This window comes from Pseudopipra pipra, chromosome 23 (assembly GCF_036250125.1).
Source record: "Pseudopipra pipra isolate bDixPip1 chromosome 23, bDixPip1.hap1, whole genome shotgun sequence".
Lineage (NCBI taxonomy): Eukaryota > Metazoa > Chordata > Aves > Passeriformes > Pipridae > Pseudopipra > Pseudopipra pipra.
Window position 1 is genome coordinate 6373355 of NC_087571.1, and position 16982 is coordinate 6390336.

Here is a 16982-nt window from a genome sequence, read left to right on the forward strand (position 1 = left end):
AGCTTTCAGCCCCTGTGTCCCAGTGTTTGTGCCACAGTCCTGCTCCTGGGAGGTGCTCAGAGCAGGGTTAGGCAGCATGGAGTTGGGGCTGTTGGTGCTTAGGTTTTCTCTCAGTGTTTCTTTCTGTCACTCACATTTTACTCCTCTTCATGGCCTTAGGGTGGCTGGGGACACAGCTGTCCCCAGCCCACTGTGGTGGGCATGGCACACCATCCCTGTGGATGCAGTCGAGTCCAGTGGAACAGCCAAGGAGTCCCTGCCAGACAAAGTTTGGAGCAGAGGGAGCCAGCAGGGAGGTGGCACTCAGTGCCAAGGGGTTTTTCTGCCTTGACTTTTTTATTGAGTTTCTTTTTCTCTTCTTTCTCTCTTCTGGCCAGTGCCAGGCCGAGTTGATGAATTATCCCAATATATATTCTGTCTGGAAAGAAAACACATATCATATATATCTTTGACAAGTTATTATTCTTCCTTATCAGAATATGTGTGCATCCAGCCACGCCATAACTCACCCTCCGTGTTGCTCCTGTAACCAGGCGTGAGGAGCACGGCAGCTCCGGCTGATCCCGTGTTCCCACGATGGCCCTGGCTGGGTGACCCCCGTCCGGGTGTGCTGGGCTCGGGATGACAGGCAGAGCACCGTGTGCCTCCGCCGCCCGCCAGCGGGGGGGGTCTGGGCGGAGGCGAGAGCATCACGTCGAGCTAATTCGGCGCCTGCCTCACCTCCAGCTGATTGCTGCAAATTAAATTTCACGCCACTGAGCCGGAGGAGCCGGCGTGCGGCGCGGGAAGAGGGGTGGATGGTGGAGGCAATCTGCAGTGAGCTGGCACAGCCTCCTGCGCTGGCCTGGGGGGCACACAGGGTGCCTGTCCATGCCCGTGTGCTTCCCGGGCATCCCCAGCCGGGCTGTGTCCCCCTGTGCTGGTCCTGAGCCCCTCCACAGCCCGGCACGGTGCTGCCCAGTGCCCTCTGCCCATGCCCCCATCCTGCCTGTGCAGGGGATGTGCCAGGGGTTGGGTGAAAATCAGTTCACAGACGAGTGAGCAAACACTTCTGGTTGTTCCCCTCTGGAATGAAGCCCAGCAGGAGACCAGCTCTGCGAGGGCTTCAGGAGTGAGGAATGACGTGCAGCATGGCGTGGAACTGGCCCCAGGGGTGCTGGGGGCACGGGGTGGGCTCCCCAGGGCGGGAGGGGTGGGGATCCCTGCCATCCATCCAGGTGTGCTGTGCGTGCCTGGATGCACGGCTGGGAGCAGCAGGAGCCCTCCCATCCCCGCTGTAGTGCCTTTAATGTTTGACTTATTAAGATAATAACTGCTCCATCTCCGCCGGTTTGAAACACGATCTAATAGGAATCTTACAACAAAAGTTGCCAAGCAGCCAGGCCAGGATTTACTAATAGACTCCGAGCGTGCTGTAACTGAGATGGAAATTAATTTAGTGATTAGGAGATTTATATATGGAGCAGAGCATATCCTTGCCTTTAAAGGCTGGGAGGAAGCTCTGGGATGAGGCATTCCCGTGGTGCCTTCACGGAAGGGGTTCAGCTCTTTAATCTCAGCTCTTCCTTCCAGGCTCCGGGGCGAGGCTGCAGAAGAAGCTGTGCTGCCTCCTTCTCTATTAAATCCCGTCTCCTTCCCCAGGTGTTTGTTAGCATTCTTTTGTCTTCACAGACACCTGGGCCTGGCATTTGGGGAAAAAAAAAAATCCCAATCCACCCCCTCGCCTCCAAGCCGCCTGAATCCGGGACAGCGGCAGCGCTGGGAGCGCACCCAGGGAGGGAAGCAGAGGGAAGGAGAGGGAAGCAGCGGCGTCTCGCAGCCTGCCCCCTTTTTATTTCTGTTGCTTGTGTTTAGCAGCAGCTGTGCATCCATATTTATTGAGGGGAAGGGAAGAAAAACCGACGGTAATCCCGGGAAAGTGGAACATCTTGTAATTATCCGGGCAGCTCGGCTGGCGTGGGCACACACGGGCTCCCGGGAGCGTGGCCTGACTGGAGCGTGGCTCTGGAGTCCTGGCTCCGGGTCACTGGGGACAGGAGAGATGGGATGTTAAACGTGCTCTGAGCACTGCAGAGGGAAAAAGGAGTGGAGTGAGGAGCTGGTGGCTCAATGGCTCCATGGCTGGGGTGAGGTCAGAGCTGCCTCCCTCCCCAAAATGGTGTTGAGACCAAAAGCTGGGGTGGGAGACAGCAAGTGGCAGGGAATCTGTTAAAAGCACAGCCCTGGCTGTGCCTGGAGAAGGAGGAAGAGCAGGTGAGGTGGGAACCAGGAGGAAAATGGAAATGGCACAAGGTGCCTCTGCACTCCAGGGCCAGGGGACAGGATCCAAGCCCCTGCATGAGCCCATGGCTCCTCTCCACCTGCAGTCAGGGAGGGAGCTGGTGTTTCCAGAGGGCAAAATGTGATCTCTTAGAGATGCTGATAAGATTCCTGGCAGAGGGCAGGAGTGTGAGATGAAGAGGAGCGTGAGTGTGTTTCTTCTCCCTCCTTTTTTCTCTCCCCTTGCTGTCTCTGGCGCAGCCTTGCAAGAATAAAGGCTTGTGGGCATCTGTGCTTCACCTCTGCCTTCCCTGGGGGCCATCAATATGCAGTGGCTGTTACCTGGGCAGGGGCCCTTCCCTCTGTACCGTCAAGGTCATGGCAGGAGCTCCTTGCTGCAGAGGACAGTCCTGGAGCAGAGAAGGGATGCTTGGGCAGGAGGAGGAGGAGGATGAGGAAGGGTTCCTCGTTGGCTAGGGTTGATGCTGGTGGCATTTCAGGGTGCAGCCAGGCTCCAGGAGCCTCTCCCAAATCCGTGGTGCAGTATTTCCCCAGTGGGAAATCAGCCTTGCTGTTCTCAAGGAGCGAAGGTGGGCAGACAGCAGCCCTGCTGAGGACAGGGCTTCTGTCCATCCCTGCTCCCCAGCTCCTGGCACCGGGATGAAGGCAAATATTTGGAGAACGGCAGAGCCCGGCTTGCTTCAGACAGAACCGGCAGCCTCTCGGAGGCTGGGATTAATTTGAAGGAATTTACTGGTGGGGTTTGTGGCAGAGAGAACAGTTTGCTTATTTCACACTCGTATGGCCACCTGCTACGAACTGTTTGTTCAGTTTCAAATTCTTTAATTAAAATCAACATAAAACAGATTGAAAACATCCCAAGAAGGGGATGCTTGATTTGCTGGAGGATATTGCAGCAAACGAGCCAAAGCGCTCAGAAGACGCCGGATCACGGGAAGCGCCCTGGGCAGGCGCTCGGCGCTACAGGTTGGGTCTGCGTGGGCCACCAGCCCGGGGCTGAAGGCAGGTGGCCCTGGGGCATGTCACTGCTGAGGTGGGGTGTACGTGCCCCCTCCTTCTCTGTTAGGATGCCCTCCCCGGCGGGGCCGTCCCGGCGGGCGCAGGCGCGCGGCGGCGCCTCAGCCCTTTGCGGAGCCGATCAGAGGCCTCCTCCAACCAACACCAAAGCTTCAATTAACGGGGGCCGCGTGCGACCCTCTTGCAGAGCCCAGATAAGAATAGAAATTTCCCCTGGAAAATGGATTTGTGTTTAGCTGCGTGTGCCGGGCGGTAAATGACCTGCTCGGCACGGCGCCGGAGAGGGGCCGGGGACAATTACGGTGCTCATTGGGAGCCGGTTATCTGAAGGAAACAGGCACGCTGCTATTTAGCTGTCTAATATCCCAGTGGGAGGGGAGGCGGAATTAAAACCCGTCTCTTTTCAGAGCCGTTTCAATCTGAAGGATTCTTCCTTTATGCGCCGGCTTTTCATTTCAAGGGGCTTCTTCCTCTCTCCCAGGCCCTTATTTGCGTGTGGCCGCCTGCAATGGAGAAGGACGGCGAGGGGAAGGAGGGCTGGCTGGGTCTGCACCCCGACATGGAGCCTCAGGATGCTCGGGGACAGGGACCAGCCTCTCTGGGGATTCCTCACAGCGCCGGCGTCTCCCGCTCCGATCCCGGCAAAACAACGACAACCGTGCAGTGCAGAAAGTTAATCCAGAGCCAGACGGGCATTTTAACAACTGGAAAGGTTAAAACAACCCCTCTCCGGCTGCGCGCAGGCTCCCGCCAGCTCCCGCGCTCCTGCGGGTCTGGGAGACCCAGAGCACCATGACTGTATTGATTCAATTATTCTCTACAATGTAATACTCTGCATTTGTGTGATAGCAACAAACAGAGTTGAAAGACATACAAAAATAAATGATCTGAAAGTTAATATGGCTGAATGAGCAGCTCTGAATGAGGGGAGAGCGCTTTGGTTTTACATTGTGGAATCAATGGTGTGCAGAACAATGTCCTCCCTTCCCCGGGGCCCCCGGGGGCCCTGCCTCAATCGATCACTATGCAAATTAATTGAATTCATGAAACCTGCATCGCTGGGTAATTGATGCTTCTTATAATTACCTCCGAGTTATGAGCTTTTAGGGGATTTCATTGATTCCTGCTCGGGGAGAGGGCAGGGCAGGTTCTGGGGGCGATGGCTGCGGCGCTGGGGGCTGGCCGGGATCCCTGGGTGTGCCAACCACTGCCCAGAGCTGACGGTACTTTCAGAGCCTGGATGCTGCGGGGTTCCAGCCCCTCGGGAAAGCACCTTTCCCCTCCCCAGGGAGCAGAGGGACATGAAGGTGATGGTGACAGGTGCCATGGGTGCACAGGGCAGGGCCGTGCCTGGCTGAGGGATCGTGTGAGCAAACAGGTTGTATCCAAAGGGATAATAGGCTTATATAGCACATTATTTAAGAAAAAGGGACAGGCAATTGAGCTCTGCAGACTAATTAGATTAAGTTGATGAGCTCATCAGTATTGTGTGTAATTAAGATCGGAGCTAATTGTGGCTGTTTGATGCCCCGCGTTATCCGAGGTGTCCCTTGCCCGGCCGGTGGGAAGCGCTGGGCTCCCTGGGCTGCTGCTCCCTCCAGGGATGAGCAGGGAACATGTGGCTGTCCCCAGTTCCGAGTTGGTGGCCAGGCAGGAGAGAATCTGGAGGGTTGCTCCAAGGGCTTTGTGCCAAAGGGAAAGCGCAAAAGGGGCATGAAATGGGGTGGACAGAAAGTAAGAGAAGCAGAAGGCAGCCCAAGTTCCGAGGGAACTGCAGCCATTGCCTGCTCTGGATGATGGATAGGATTTATCCAAACGGATACAGCGCTTCACAGGACAGACAGTTCTGGCTGTGATGTGTTGGCTGGAGCGCTGGTGCAGCCTGGGTACAGCTTTTATCCACACTCTTCCCTATTTCCTATCTGATCTTTTCTCTTGCTCTTGCATCATCTCCTTCCCACTTCACTCCCTCTATCCTTCCACCTCCCCTTCTCTCTCCCACAGTCTCACCTGCCTCACCCTCCTGCTTCCCTGCAGAACTGCTTCGTGCTTCCCCAGGCCCTCCGTGGGCTTCATTCCCAGGCCCTCTGTCCAGCTTTGGGAAGGGGTTCACACCCCTCCTGTCCCAGCCCCCTGTGATGTTCCCATCCCGGCGCTCAGGCCGGTGCCCGCCCCGGCACCGCTCCCTCCGCTTCGGGCTCCTTGTCTCCGTCTCCAAGGTTACACAAACCACTTCCCGCTCCTCTCCTGAGCTCCCAGTGGGATTTCCCGATGCTGTTCACCAGCTGGGGTTTGTTTCTCGTCTCCTTTCCCAGTTCTCCCGCACCTTTCTGAGTCTGGCCACTGCATCCTCCCTTGGAGAGCATCCTTTGCCTACCTGGCTGAAGGGAAGGCAGGACTTTGCACACCCTCTCTCTAGAGAAATTCCCCCGTAACTCAGAGCATCCAGGACCACTCCAGGGCATCCTGGCTGATCTGGCAGCTGTTGGGAAGACCCTGGGCTGCTTCCCTGAGGAAGGGTGGGTTCCCACACGGGCTGCCTTCGGGAAGACGAAGTGAGGAGCTGCTCATCCTGGCAGGAATCAGGGCAGCAGGAGAGCAAACGTGAACATACAGTGTTTATTTCCTTATTGCTGGCTGCCGTCGCAGCTGTGGAGGCAGGAGCAGGCTCAGCCCCCGGACATGCACCCTGCGGTGCCTCTTGGTGCCTCTCTGCCTGTCCCCTCATCACAGAGGGGCTCCTTGGGGGTAGAAAGGGGCTCGGAGACCTGCCAGACCCCCGCAGCAGATGCCCCACAGCAAACCCCTTCGGGGCGAGCATTTAGGGACACTGCCTCGAGATAATGACAGGGAGGTTTAACTCTAATCCTTTCTGCGGGGGCTTTTCAGTTCTTACAGCCTGGAAAGTGGTTGGTGGGGAGGGGGGATAGGGGGGAAAGTAAGGCAAACCCCAAACCCCTTCCCAGATGTATGAGCAGCCTGAAATATCTCTGGCTTCTCTCTCTGCAATAACTGAAGGGAACAGGAGCAGATGTTTATAGGTCACGCTGCTGGGGTTTTTTTCCCTTTCTTTTTGACGAAGAGCTTGTTTTTCTCCAGTTTCTTCTGCTAGCAGAGAGCTGCTTTGCAGTGTTCCCTCTCCGTGGGCAGCAGCACCGGCCACCAAACCCCGGCGAGTGTCGGGGTGCCGGCAGCCCCCCGTGTTGGAGGGGATACTCCCGGGCACAGCGAACCCCCGGCAGCGGTGCAGGGACACAGAGCCCCGGAGGGACCCTCGCAGAGTGTGGGCGAGCCCCGGGCTGTCCCCGCGGCGTGGACGGGAGGTGGCACTGCTGCACCGGCGCAGGGACCCGCATCCCCGCGCAGCCGCCCGCCCCGCACCGCTGCCATTAGCGAGAGGCTCTAATGAGACCCCCAGCGCTCCGCCGTGCCCCCGTGGTCGCAGTGTCCCCCGAGATGGCAGCCTGGTTCCCTCCAGGGCGGGACTGACCGCGTCCCCACGCCGCTGGTGGCCCCGCGGCAGTGAGGATGCTGCGAGTGTTGCCCCCATGGGCAGGGCTGTCTGTGTCCCCCCTGATGTGTTGGTGCCCCAGGAGCTGTGGCAGCCAGAGGTGTCCCTGCGAAGCCCTTTTATCCCTGTAGCAATAAAGGCTCTTTCTGCCTCCTGCCAGGCACTCAGCTCAGCCACACAGTGGGATGCGACAGGTCAGCAGTCCCTAGTGCGGCCCTGGTGCTTTTGGGGTCACAGCATCCAGCCCAAAACACCCCCAATGCCTCTGGGGTCACAGATCCAGCCCAAAACCAGCCGGGGAGAGCCCGGTCCTGTCCTCACTCCTGGGGGTATTGCCAGATGCATCTCCCTGTTTCCTTTGGCATGGGAGAAGGGCAGAAGGACTGATCCTCCCTCCAGGGGCACATTCCCAAAGGAAAGGTCTTGGAACAGGAGAGATTGCTCTCTCAAGGCTTTTCTTTTTGTGAAAGCTCTTTTGAAGTGGGGAGTTTGGAGCAGAGGAGAGTTCAGACAGATCTGATTCCCCTATCTCAGACAAACACACTCGCCTTTCCCTGACTGCAGATCAACAGGACATGTTCCAGGGAAAGATCATCTCGAAAGAAATGGATTTTCCCCCTACTGCTTTGCCATTTTTGCTTGTATTTCTGAAAGCCGGAGTGACGGGTTGTGAACTTTAAGGAGCGATTTCTATTCCTTGCTCTGGTCTGACATGTGGGCAGTGGGACTGCAAGCTGAGGAGGGAGACGGGGCTGGAACAGCTCGGGGGAGGACGCAGGGAGCAAGGCAGCAGCATCCTGACTCCCAAAGCAGCTTCTCCTCTGAGCCTGCTGCAGGAAACTTTGTGCGGGGCGGGAGGTGGCTGTCGGGAAGGGGCCGGGCTGGGGCTGCTCTCACTGCTGCCCTTTGCTGGGTGCCCGGGGGATGCTCCGTGCAGGGGGCAGTGCCACAGCAGTGCAGGCTCGGCGCTAATTGCAGGAGCAATAAACACCAAGAATATCAATAGAGTGATGGCATTTAATTAATACCCAATGGCTCATATGGATTTCCACATTAGATCCACATTAACATGAGGTTCTCTGATCCCGAGTAATTTTAAGGAACAAATGCTTAAGGATTAGTGTAGGTGTTCCAATCCTTCTCACTACCAGGGACAGGAAGGTCACTGGAGGTGTGTTGGGATGGCACCTGCCCTGTCCTTCCCCTTCCCTGGGGGTTCTGGCTCTTTTCCCCAGCACAGGGTTTTCCAGCAGGTCCTGCCCAGCTGTGCTGGCCACATCCACAAACAAAACCTCCGAGAAATGGAGATGGAGTTTCTGAGCTCCACCCAAACCCAGCACCCTCCACATTAAGTGAAGCCCCCCCCCAGCCTCGCAGCCTTTTGAGTTTTGTATGAAACACTCATTATACCTTTGGTGTGACAAATGATTGAAAAGTGTAATTTGAAAGCTAAGCTCCCCATCACACTCTTCCCTATTGTTTATTTGCCAGCTCCAAACGGGTTGGCTGCCAAGGAAAGTAATCAGAAGGTAATAGCCTGATATCGGATGAATCCCCAGAGCTGCCAGCAAGCTGGAAAACTACAATCTCGGTGCCGCCTGCAGTATTGATGCGCTGAAAATAATTGTGTAGAACAGCAGAGCTGGGATCAAACTTGGGCTGACACTTGGCGTTGTACGGCTCGCGTTCGGCGCAGTCTGATGTGGTTATTTGTGACTGGCTCGGGGCAAGGCAGCCAAAAGTGTCTCAGGGAGGGCTGCTGCGCTCTGTTTGCCCATGTAGATGAGAAAACACCTTCCCAAAGCAAAGTGCATCTCTTTATCTCCGTCCCTCCCTCCCCGCCTTGCTTCTCGCTTCCCCTCTTGCTGCGATCCTGGGAAAGTGTTGATTTTATTGAATGTGGCAAGTGGCAGTTCATTAAAAAGTGGGAGCAGATGGGGAAGGGATTGTAGAAGAAGATTAATGATGCGCACCGACAACTAAATCGGCCCAGGTTCTGGAGTAAACACAATCACGCCGGCTTCCTGGGAGCGGGTAATCCTCCTCTGTCAGCTCCGGCCTCGTTAGCCGGCCGCCGGGGCCGGGAGCTAACGAGCAGGGATGCCACGAGCTCCCGGCGCTGAGGAGCGGATGACAGGTGTGACGTGGCCGCTCTGGTGGTGGGGACCATGGCTCTAGTGATGATGCCAGCAGGGACTGTGGCGAGGGCTGGGAGTGGGTGTATCCATGGAGGTGGCAGGGCTGGGACATGGCATTCCCGTCTGGGATGCTCGGTGACCCCGCTTGCTCGGGGAAACAGAGCTCCCGGCTTGGAGGACTGGGATGGCTCATTAAGCATGTTAAATTCCTGCCAGCAGCCTCCGTTCCCGGCCGTGACAAGGCTCACCTCACCTGTCCTGGCCCCGTGGCTCCATTCCCTCCGTGCCAGGCCTGACCTCTCCGCTGGGCTTTGCCGTGTGCTGATGGAGAGGCCGCTCACCGGTGAGCGTCTCCTCCGCTGGATTTAAATACAGGGTACATTTGTCTTGCAGCAGGACGGCTGGCTCCTGCCAGCCTCCCCTCCGGAGGACAAGCCTTTCATTACGGATGGGGCTGTAATTTTGCTGCAATTTCCACAGAAGTGCCCGGCTCCTCGTTTAAGTGCCAGCAGGGAGGGGAGCGGGATGGGCACGTCCACGGCGCGTTCGTTGGGTAGCAGCAGGGAGCTCCCGGGGGCTGCTGCCCCTCGCCGATATCCTGGGAGGTGCCACCCCTCAGGGGGCTGTGGAGCAGGATCCAGGCAGGATGGTGCAACTCCATGGATCCACGCAGGGTGCCATCCCTGCTGACGGGACACGATGGCTGTCACTGCTGCTGTCCCTGCCTCACCCACTGCCACGGCCACCCGGCACAGGGGGATGCTGCCAGGGAGGGCCACTGCCCAGCTGAGCCACCGCCAAGGGCATAAATAATTTAATAAAGGAACTTTGGAAATTATATCGTCCTAAATAATATAATAAACCCTAATTTACTCACATTTATCTCCCGGAGTTTTTTCTGAAAGCAGTAATCTTGCATCTTCTACAGTGATGGATTAGCAGGAAGGAAACTCCGCTGGGGAATAAAAACCCACATCGTGTAGTTTTTGACATGTTATTATTCAGTTTTATCTTGGGTTGCTCATTCCTGGGCCATTACTCATGTTCGCAGGGATTTTTCTCCCCCCTTATTTATTTATTTTTGTTATGACCAGAAGCAGAGATGTCAACAAATCATCCTACTTTCCCTGCTCCGTTCAAAGGGGCTGGGGGGGGTTCCTGGTGGCACCCCACGCCGTGGGGCACTGCAGAGACCAGGGAGGATGGCACCGTGCCGGGTCCCACTCACCTTCCCCACAGCGCTCCGGCTGGGGCGGGCAGGGAGGGACACGACTTAATTAGTCTGGGAGTTTCTACCAGATCCAATTGATGGAGCAGATCACAGTTCTGCGAGTTCTGCTTGTTCTGAGGGTGCTTAATAAAATAAACCAGGTGGGGAGCCAGGGTCTGGCAGGGTAGGGTGTCATGGGGGTGGTGTTCTGGCATCCACGGGCAAGCTGGCACTGTGTGCCACGACCCTGGAGGGACAGCTCAGGTGCCACTGCTCTCCTTCTCCGTGCAGGGTGGCTGCATCAGTGCCATGGACTCAGGAGCCACTGGGAGCTTTAATTATTGCTAAAACTCGGGCTTTATTGCTTATGAGCTGTTGTGAGTGGCAATGCAGGATGCAGTACCCGGCGTGGTCCCCTCAGAGGGAAGGATTTTTGGCTGCCTTGCTTGAGTCACAAGGAGGTTATTAAATAAGTGCAATTACATGAGGAGTGCCAGGATGGTGCCTCTCATTTATTACCACTGCTTTATTTACTCCCAGGCTTGAAAGAAATGGTGGGATTTGGGGGCAGCAGCCAGGGCCCAGCAGAGCCTCCACGGCACAGGATTGTCCTGAACCTCAGAGCGGAGTGGGTCGGAGCAGCGCATCCCAGTGGGGTCTCCCAGTGAAAAAATAGGAAAAAATTCTTTGCTTTGAGGGTGGTGAGGCTCTGGAACAGGCTGCCCAGGGATGCTGTGGCTGCCCCATCCCTGGGAATGTTCAAGGCCAGGTTGGACAGATCTTGGAGCAACCTGGGCTAATGGAAGCTGTCCCTGCCCATGGCAGGGGGTGGAACGAGATGAGCTTTAAAGTCTCTTCCAACCCAAGCCATTCTGTGATTCTACAAAATCAGACCCAGTGGTGGTGGTCAGCAGAGCAGAACTGCCCCAGCTCTGCTCCCACCCCTGCTCGTGCTCCTGCCCCAGCTGGGAAGAGCAGGCAGACGGGAATCACTCCCTCTGTGTACAAATACAGAGCAGCCCTGTTTGTTTGTTTGCTGTGAATGTGCCTGCTGCATACACACACTAAGTGTATATATACGTAGATATATACGCACAGGGGCTGGGCTGGGAAGCATGCAGCTCGCAGTGGGAGGGGGCTGGCAGAGCAAAACTCCCTGGAAGACATCCAAAATACTGGAATGATGGAACAAACGAGCCCCCCGGCTGATGGGAGAGGCAGAACTGCTTTCCTTTCTCCTCTGCTGCTGCAGGCACCGACTGTCTGGGGGCTCTGCCAGCCCCTCCTGCTCCCCACAAACAGCCTTTGCATCTTCCTCGGGGAAGAATGGAAGTGGAAGAAGCAAAGCCCCTTGCAGCACTGAGAGAGGGTCTGCAGCACTGCGGGGGGATTCTGCCAAGCCCCCAGCCCAGTGTCCTGCACAGCCCAGGTCCCATTGGGATATGGGACTTGGCACAGCTCTCCCATGGCCATGAGCCCCACAAGCCTGGCCAGCTTGCCCATCCCTGTTTGCCCATCCCTCTCCAAGTTTGCTCAGCTGAAGCTGGACCGTGGCTCTTTATCCTCCCACTAACGAAGAGCTGGCGAGCGCTGCCCATTAATAACTTGGAGGTGGACGGTGTGTGCAGGGGGCATGTGGACAGGACAGGGTGTTTTCCTGGCAACACCTATCCAGTCAGCAGTTTTCCAACAAGCCCAGGCTCTCCAGCCACACCAGCATCTGTTTTCTCCCGTGTCAGTGCCCGGCGCTCCCCCCCACGCCGGCAGCAGCTCCCGCCCACCTGCTCTCATGGAACGCAAGGAAATCACATTTATTGCAAATAGGGATGTTATTGAGACAAACAAGGAGATTATTTGGGGCTCCTGGAATTGTCAGTGTGGGATGTTTAATTAGAGCTCAGCTGTAACACTCATCATTCCCCGCCGCTCCTCCGATCCCGGCTCCGTACCCTGAGGCTTCCCCACCACACCGAGCACATGGAGCCGGCTCGTTCCCCAGCTCCCTCCTCAAATACCTGCTCCAGACTCTCAAGGTGAGCACGATGGGGGTCAGCCGCGCTCCAGCGTTCATTACAGAGTCGGCAGGAGCTGCTAAGATTTCTAATTAAGATTAAAGAATGCACACAGCTTATAAATGCTTCCCAGGAATGTATAATTTGATTTGCTTGTTTTCTTGTGTCTCCTGCTCCCGAGTCAGCTCAGATGGCTCCTGGCCGCAGGCTCCAGCTGCTCCTTGCCCATCCCAGGGATGCAGACCGAGGATGCTGGTGCTGCTGCCTCTCCTGCAGCATCCTGGGCAGGCGTGGCCCTGGAAAACACCCTGGTGAAGGTTCAAGGAGGACAGACCGGGCCCCGTGGCCAGGTGCTCTGCTGCTTTGGGTAGGGAGAAGGCATGATCAGCCCACAGCACCTTGAAAGAGAGCTTGGATGTGATTCCTGCACCAGGAGGGCCACCAGTGGTTACTGGTGTCCCCAGCCCCACCACTGGTGCCATTCCCAGCCCGTCCACTGGCACAAGGCAAGCTCGGAGCCAGAAAAGAGCTCTCCACTTCAGGTACCTGAGCAGGGGGACAGCTGTGCATCAATATTTATTCAAAACTCCCAGGAAACCTGGATGAAGTGTAATTATCTCAGCTCAATCAACCCGGATTAGCATAACATCCAGTCACCCATCAGACAGGGGTTTGATTTCTGGGATCAAAGCCGGCTGTAGCCGCTGATTAGGCGGGTGCAGGGGAGGCAGGAGAGGGAAGCCGTGGCCGTGGCCGCCGCCACTCGTCTCTTCCCGGCGTTCCAAGTTAACTTTTCCCTCCCAAACTTTATCCTGGCACTGGCCCCGACCTGCCCAGTGCCCACTGCACGCTCCTCACGGCACAGCATCGCTCCTCACGCACCATCCAACCCTCTGCTCGCTCCCCTTAATTAACAACTAAATATAGATCTTAATTAAGGCGCTGATGAATTTAATTTGGAGTGGCATTACTGCCTTAACTTCCAGAGCTCAACGCCTTGTTTGGATAATGTATAATATAAGCTAAATGAGTGCTTACTTGTTACCACCATAAATAATTCCTCACAAATCCCTTCAGATACGTCTCAGTCACTAATCCATCTCCTCCTACGGAATATTCACAGGCACCAAGCGTCTTCCTGAAGATTTTAACATAAACCTTCAAACCTTGTGCCAAGTTCCCCCCTCGGAGCCTGGTGCCTGACAGGAAGGGAAATTGGAAAGGTGGCAGCACGGGGTGAGAGGATGGGGAGTTTGGTGTGAAATCGCCTCAGCCCTGGTGTTCCCTCCAAGGAGCCCGGGCTGAGGATGCCTGGCAGCTCCCAGGAAGCTCCAGGGGCACCTCATCCTGGTGGACAGGGAGTCCCAGGTGGGAGCAGGTCCTGCAGTGCTCAGCATGGCACTGACACGGGATCATGGCCAGGGGATGCAGGTGGTTCTGCAGGTGATGGAGCTGGAGCAGGGCACTGTGGGCACCACATGGATACCTGGATTAGAGCCAGTGGGAGGGCACCTATCAGGTACAGCAGGAAGTCAGATAGTCAGGAATCAGCTCCTGCCTCTGATTAAATAACATCCACAATCATTTTCCTCTGCAGAGCAAGTCCAGAGAAATAAAGAGAAGAGAAATAAACCCCTACGTTTGCTCTGCACTCAGCTCCGAGCCGCCGTTGTGTCTTGCTGCTCAAAGGATTTCTGGGAAAGCTCTGCCACTTTTATTCCTTAAACACAGAGCAAAACAATCAATGGGGTTTTGATATCGCCTAAGCCCTGCAAGCCTGTTCCTGGGAAGCCACGGGGAGTGGATAGAGCTGTGACGGTCTGAAAAGAAACCCGCACAGGAGAAGGCACAGCTGGAATTCCCAGTGCTCCCAGTGGCTCTGTGCACCCGCTGCAGGGACTGCACAGTTCAAACAAGGACACCCCGCTGCCCATCCCTGGCTGTGGCCTGGGGAGGGTGCAGGGGGGACCAACCATGAGCCACCCTCTGCTCCAGGCTCCCAGCCCAGGCTCCATCACACACAACAGGTATGGACCTCCTTGCTTTCACAGCTCCTGTGCCCATTGTTTTCTCACAGAGATCACAACATTTCACAAGGAATTTAGTCCCACTCTGCCTTTCATTCAGTACAAGTGTGTTAAAAACAGATCTGAGACTCTTCTAATTTGCTCATCACTAAAAGGAAATGAACATTTGAGATCCTGCCCAGTAAAACCAGCCTGGTGACAGACACATTGTGGCCGTGTGGATGAGCTGGCCACGCTGCTGCATCCCGAGGGAGTGACCTCAGGGAAACACCAGCCCTTGGACAGCCGGGCAGGCGATGCTCGGGCACATGGTGTGGGCTCATCACTGTGGGGCACCATGGACATCCTGGCTGCCTTCCCAGTGGATCACAGGCAGCCAGGCAGCACTCGAGGAGGGACAGGAGCTGGAGCTGTGCCCTCACCCTGCTGGTGGCAGCAGTGCCATCACCCTGCTAATCACTCAGCTGTGCCCTGTGCACTGGGCTGTCAGCGTTGCCCTGGGAAGGAGGTGGCCCACGTGGGTGCGATAAAAGCCAGTTAACCCCACGCTTGGGTCATGGGGACATCCTTCACTGGCAGTGGAGGACACGTGTCCCCAGCCCTCCCAGGGCCACCAGGGTGCTGTGGTAGCCCGGGCAGGCCCATGGCCGGGCTGGGCACCACTCTGTGCCCCGTCCCTGCTCCGCCTGTCTGCTCTGCTTCCCTGCTCCCTGCTGTCCCGGTACAAATCATTTGCTCAGATAACAGATGACGTGTTTATCCCAAGGGGTACAAGCCTGAATATTAGGATGTCAAAACCAGCTGCATTTGCAATACGTTACTGTCAAATGGAGAATAAAAAGGGAGTTGCAGTTATTTAATTTGGTGCCAGCGCAGGAGAGCGGGAGCCGGGGGAGCAGCGTCTGCTCCCGGGCTGGGATCCAGACCCCCAGACCTGGCAGGAGCTGCCTGGGGGGCTGGGGAGGGCACAGGCTGGGGGTCTGGTGCCGGGATGTTGCTGCATTGCTGCACTGCCTCTCCTCCCTCTCATGCCGGAGCCTGGGAGAGGGAGAAGCCGCCTCGTCTGCGGGCAGGTCGCGGGGGGCACGTGGCAGCTCATTCATCCGTGCCAGCAAAATCTGTACTTTAAAAAATTTGTCGAGAAAAGAAAGGCTTTTTTGAAGACAAACATCCCAGCTCCTTGGGGAAGGCTCCGAGTTTGCAGAATACCAATTAAAAATATAAAAGTGCTTTTTAAAAAAAATAAATCTATAAAGGCGAGTTCTGAGATCAGGAGAGGGGGCTGGGGGTGGGTTGGCACACTGTGTCCTTTGGCAATAACAAGTCTAGAGGAGGGAGGGGAGGACTGAAGAACAGTACCTGCTGCAAATCAAAGGCAGCAAGGTGTGTATCCAAGTGCCTCAGCCCTTTGGCTGGCTTGGGCACAGTTGGGTGCCAGGAGAGCTGCCACCTCCTGCCACCTCGTGCCCTGGGAGAGCAGAGCAGCATGTGCACAGTGGCATCATGTCCCTTTTGCCCTCTCTGAGCCCCCTGGCCCCACAGCAGCACTACCTGCCTCAGGTGACCTTCACAGAGGTGGCAGTGGGGCAGGGGACACTCATCCTCTGTCACCTCAGGGCTCGATGAGTGACAGCCTGCCCGTGGCAGAGACCAGAGCCTCCCTGCTGATGCTGAGATAATGCACTGGGTAATAGTTTTCGACATATTTCATTGAAATATAACAAAATATTTGCATAGCTTTATTAGATAAAGGGGAGCTGACTGGAGGCAGAGCTCATTTGGAAATACGATGTGAAAATTCATTTAAAATGAAAGAATCTGGAAGCTTAAGTTTATGGTAATAGATTGATCGCCCAGAGTAGCTAATGACTCCCAACAAATAGATCTCAGCTACTGCATCCTCTGCTTGGCTGCTGCCCTGGAGTTACCCAGTCCCTGTTTATGGGGTGAACTGGGGCCGTGGATGCCAGCTCCGAGCCGGACTGGGAGTGCTGGGAGCCTGTGGCACACGGGGAGAGGGTGTGATGGAGCGGCAGGAGGAGGGAGAGGGCTGCGTGACTCCAGGATAAATGCTGGGGTTTAATTTCCATCTCCCCGATGCTGAAGCAGATTGAAATGAAGCCACTGAAAAGGTGCAGATGAGAGGTGGGGAAATTAATAATGTCATAGTAATAATAGTAATGAGTGGCTGTTCGTGTGCTAATTAGTTTGGAGCCCTCTCCAGCTCAGGGGCACCTGTGCATGCTGGGTTCATCAGCTCCACCTGAGCTGAGTTTTGCCGTTAGAACCGGGGCTGTCCCGGCGACAACTGGGCTAATCCAGAGCCTTTAAATAGGGGCGGCCACACCCAGCTCGGGGCTGCAGGACCCGGGCCGTGCGGAATCTGCGTGTGCTGCTGGTGGAGGGAGACGCTCCCGCCGCGGGAACCCCAGGCAAGTGGCGCGGCCGCACGTGGAAATTCCGTGTCAAAGGAAAATTGTGTGTGTTTTGGCAAGGGGGAGGTGGAGCCCTGAATATGGCCCTTCCCTGGGCGGTTGCTTTCTGTTTCCATGCTGCAAAGAGTCTCCGTGAAATAGTTCCAAGCTGAGCAATGCCTGCTCTGTCTCCATGTGTTTAGGTGGTCTCTGGCTCGGTGTCTGTGCCCTGGGGCAGTGGGCAGTGCAGGGGCCACCTCGGGATGCTGGGGAGTGACGTGGTGCTGCCACACGTCATCACAGCCCACGGGTGGTCGCTTCGAGAGGTTTCCAGGGAGTGTGGGAGGAACGATGGGAGCTGTGTTGTGTGGGA

The 16982-nt window shown here is 56.2% G+C and overlaps 1 long non-coding RNA gene across 4 annotated transcripts in view; it reads left to right on the top strand.

Annotated features, from left to right (window-relative positions):
* The first annotated feature begins 15738 nt into the window (after window positions 1-15738).
* Window positions 15739-16982, top strand: part of LOC135401843 (uncharacterized) — a 113267-nt gene continuing 112023 nt past the window's right edge. For 2 of the 4 annotated variants that reach the window (XR_010424935.1, XR_010424938.1), the window contains exon 1: window positions 15740-16340. This is a non-coding gene — a long non-coding RNA (uncharacterized LOC135401843). Of the gene's footprint in view, window positions 16341-16982 lie in introns of all 4 variants that reach the window. The other 2 variants (XR_010424937.1, XR_010424936.1) reach the window with 2 other exon arrangements.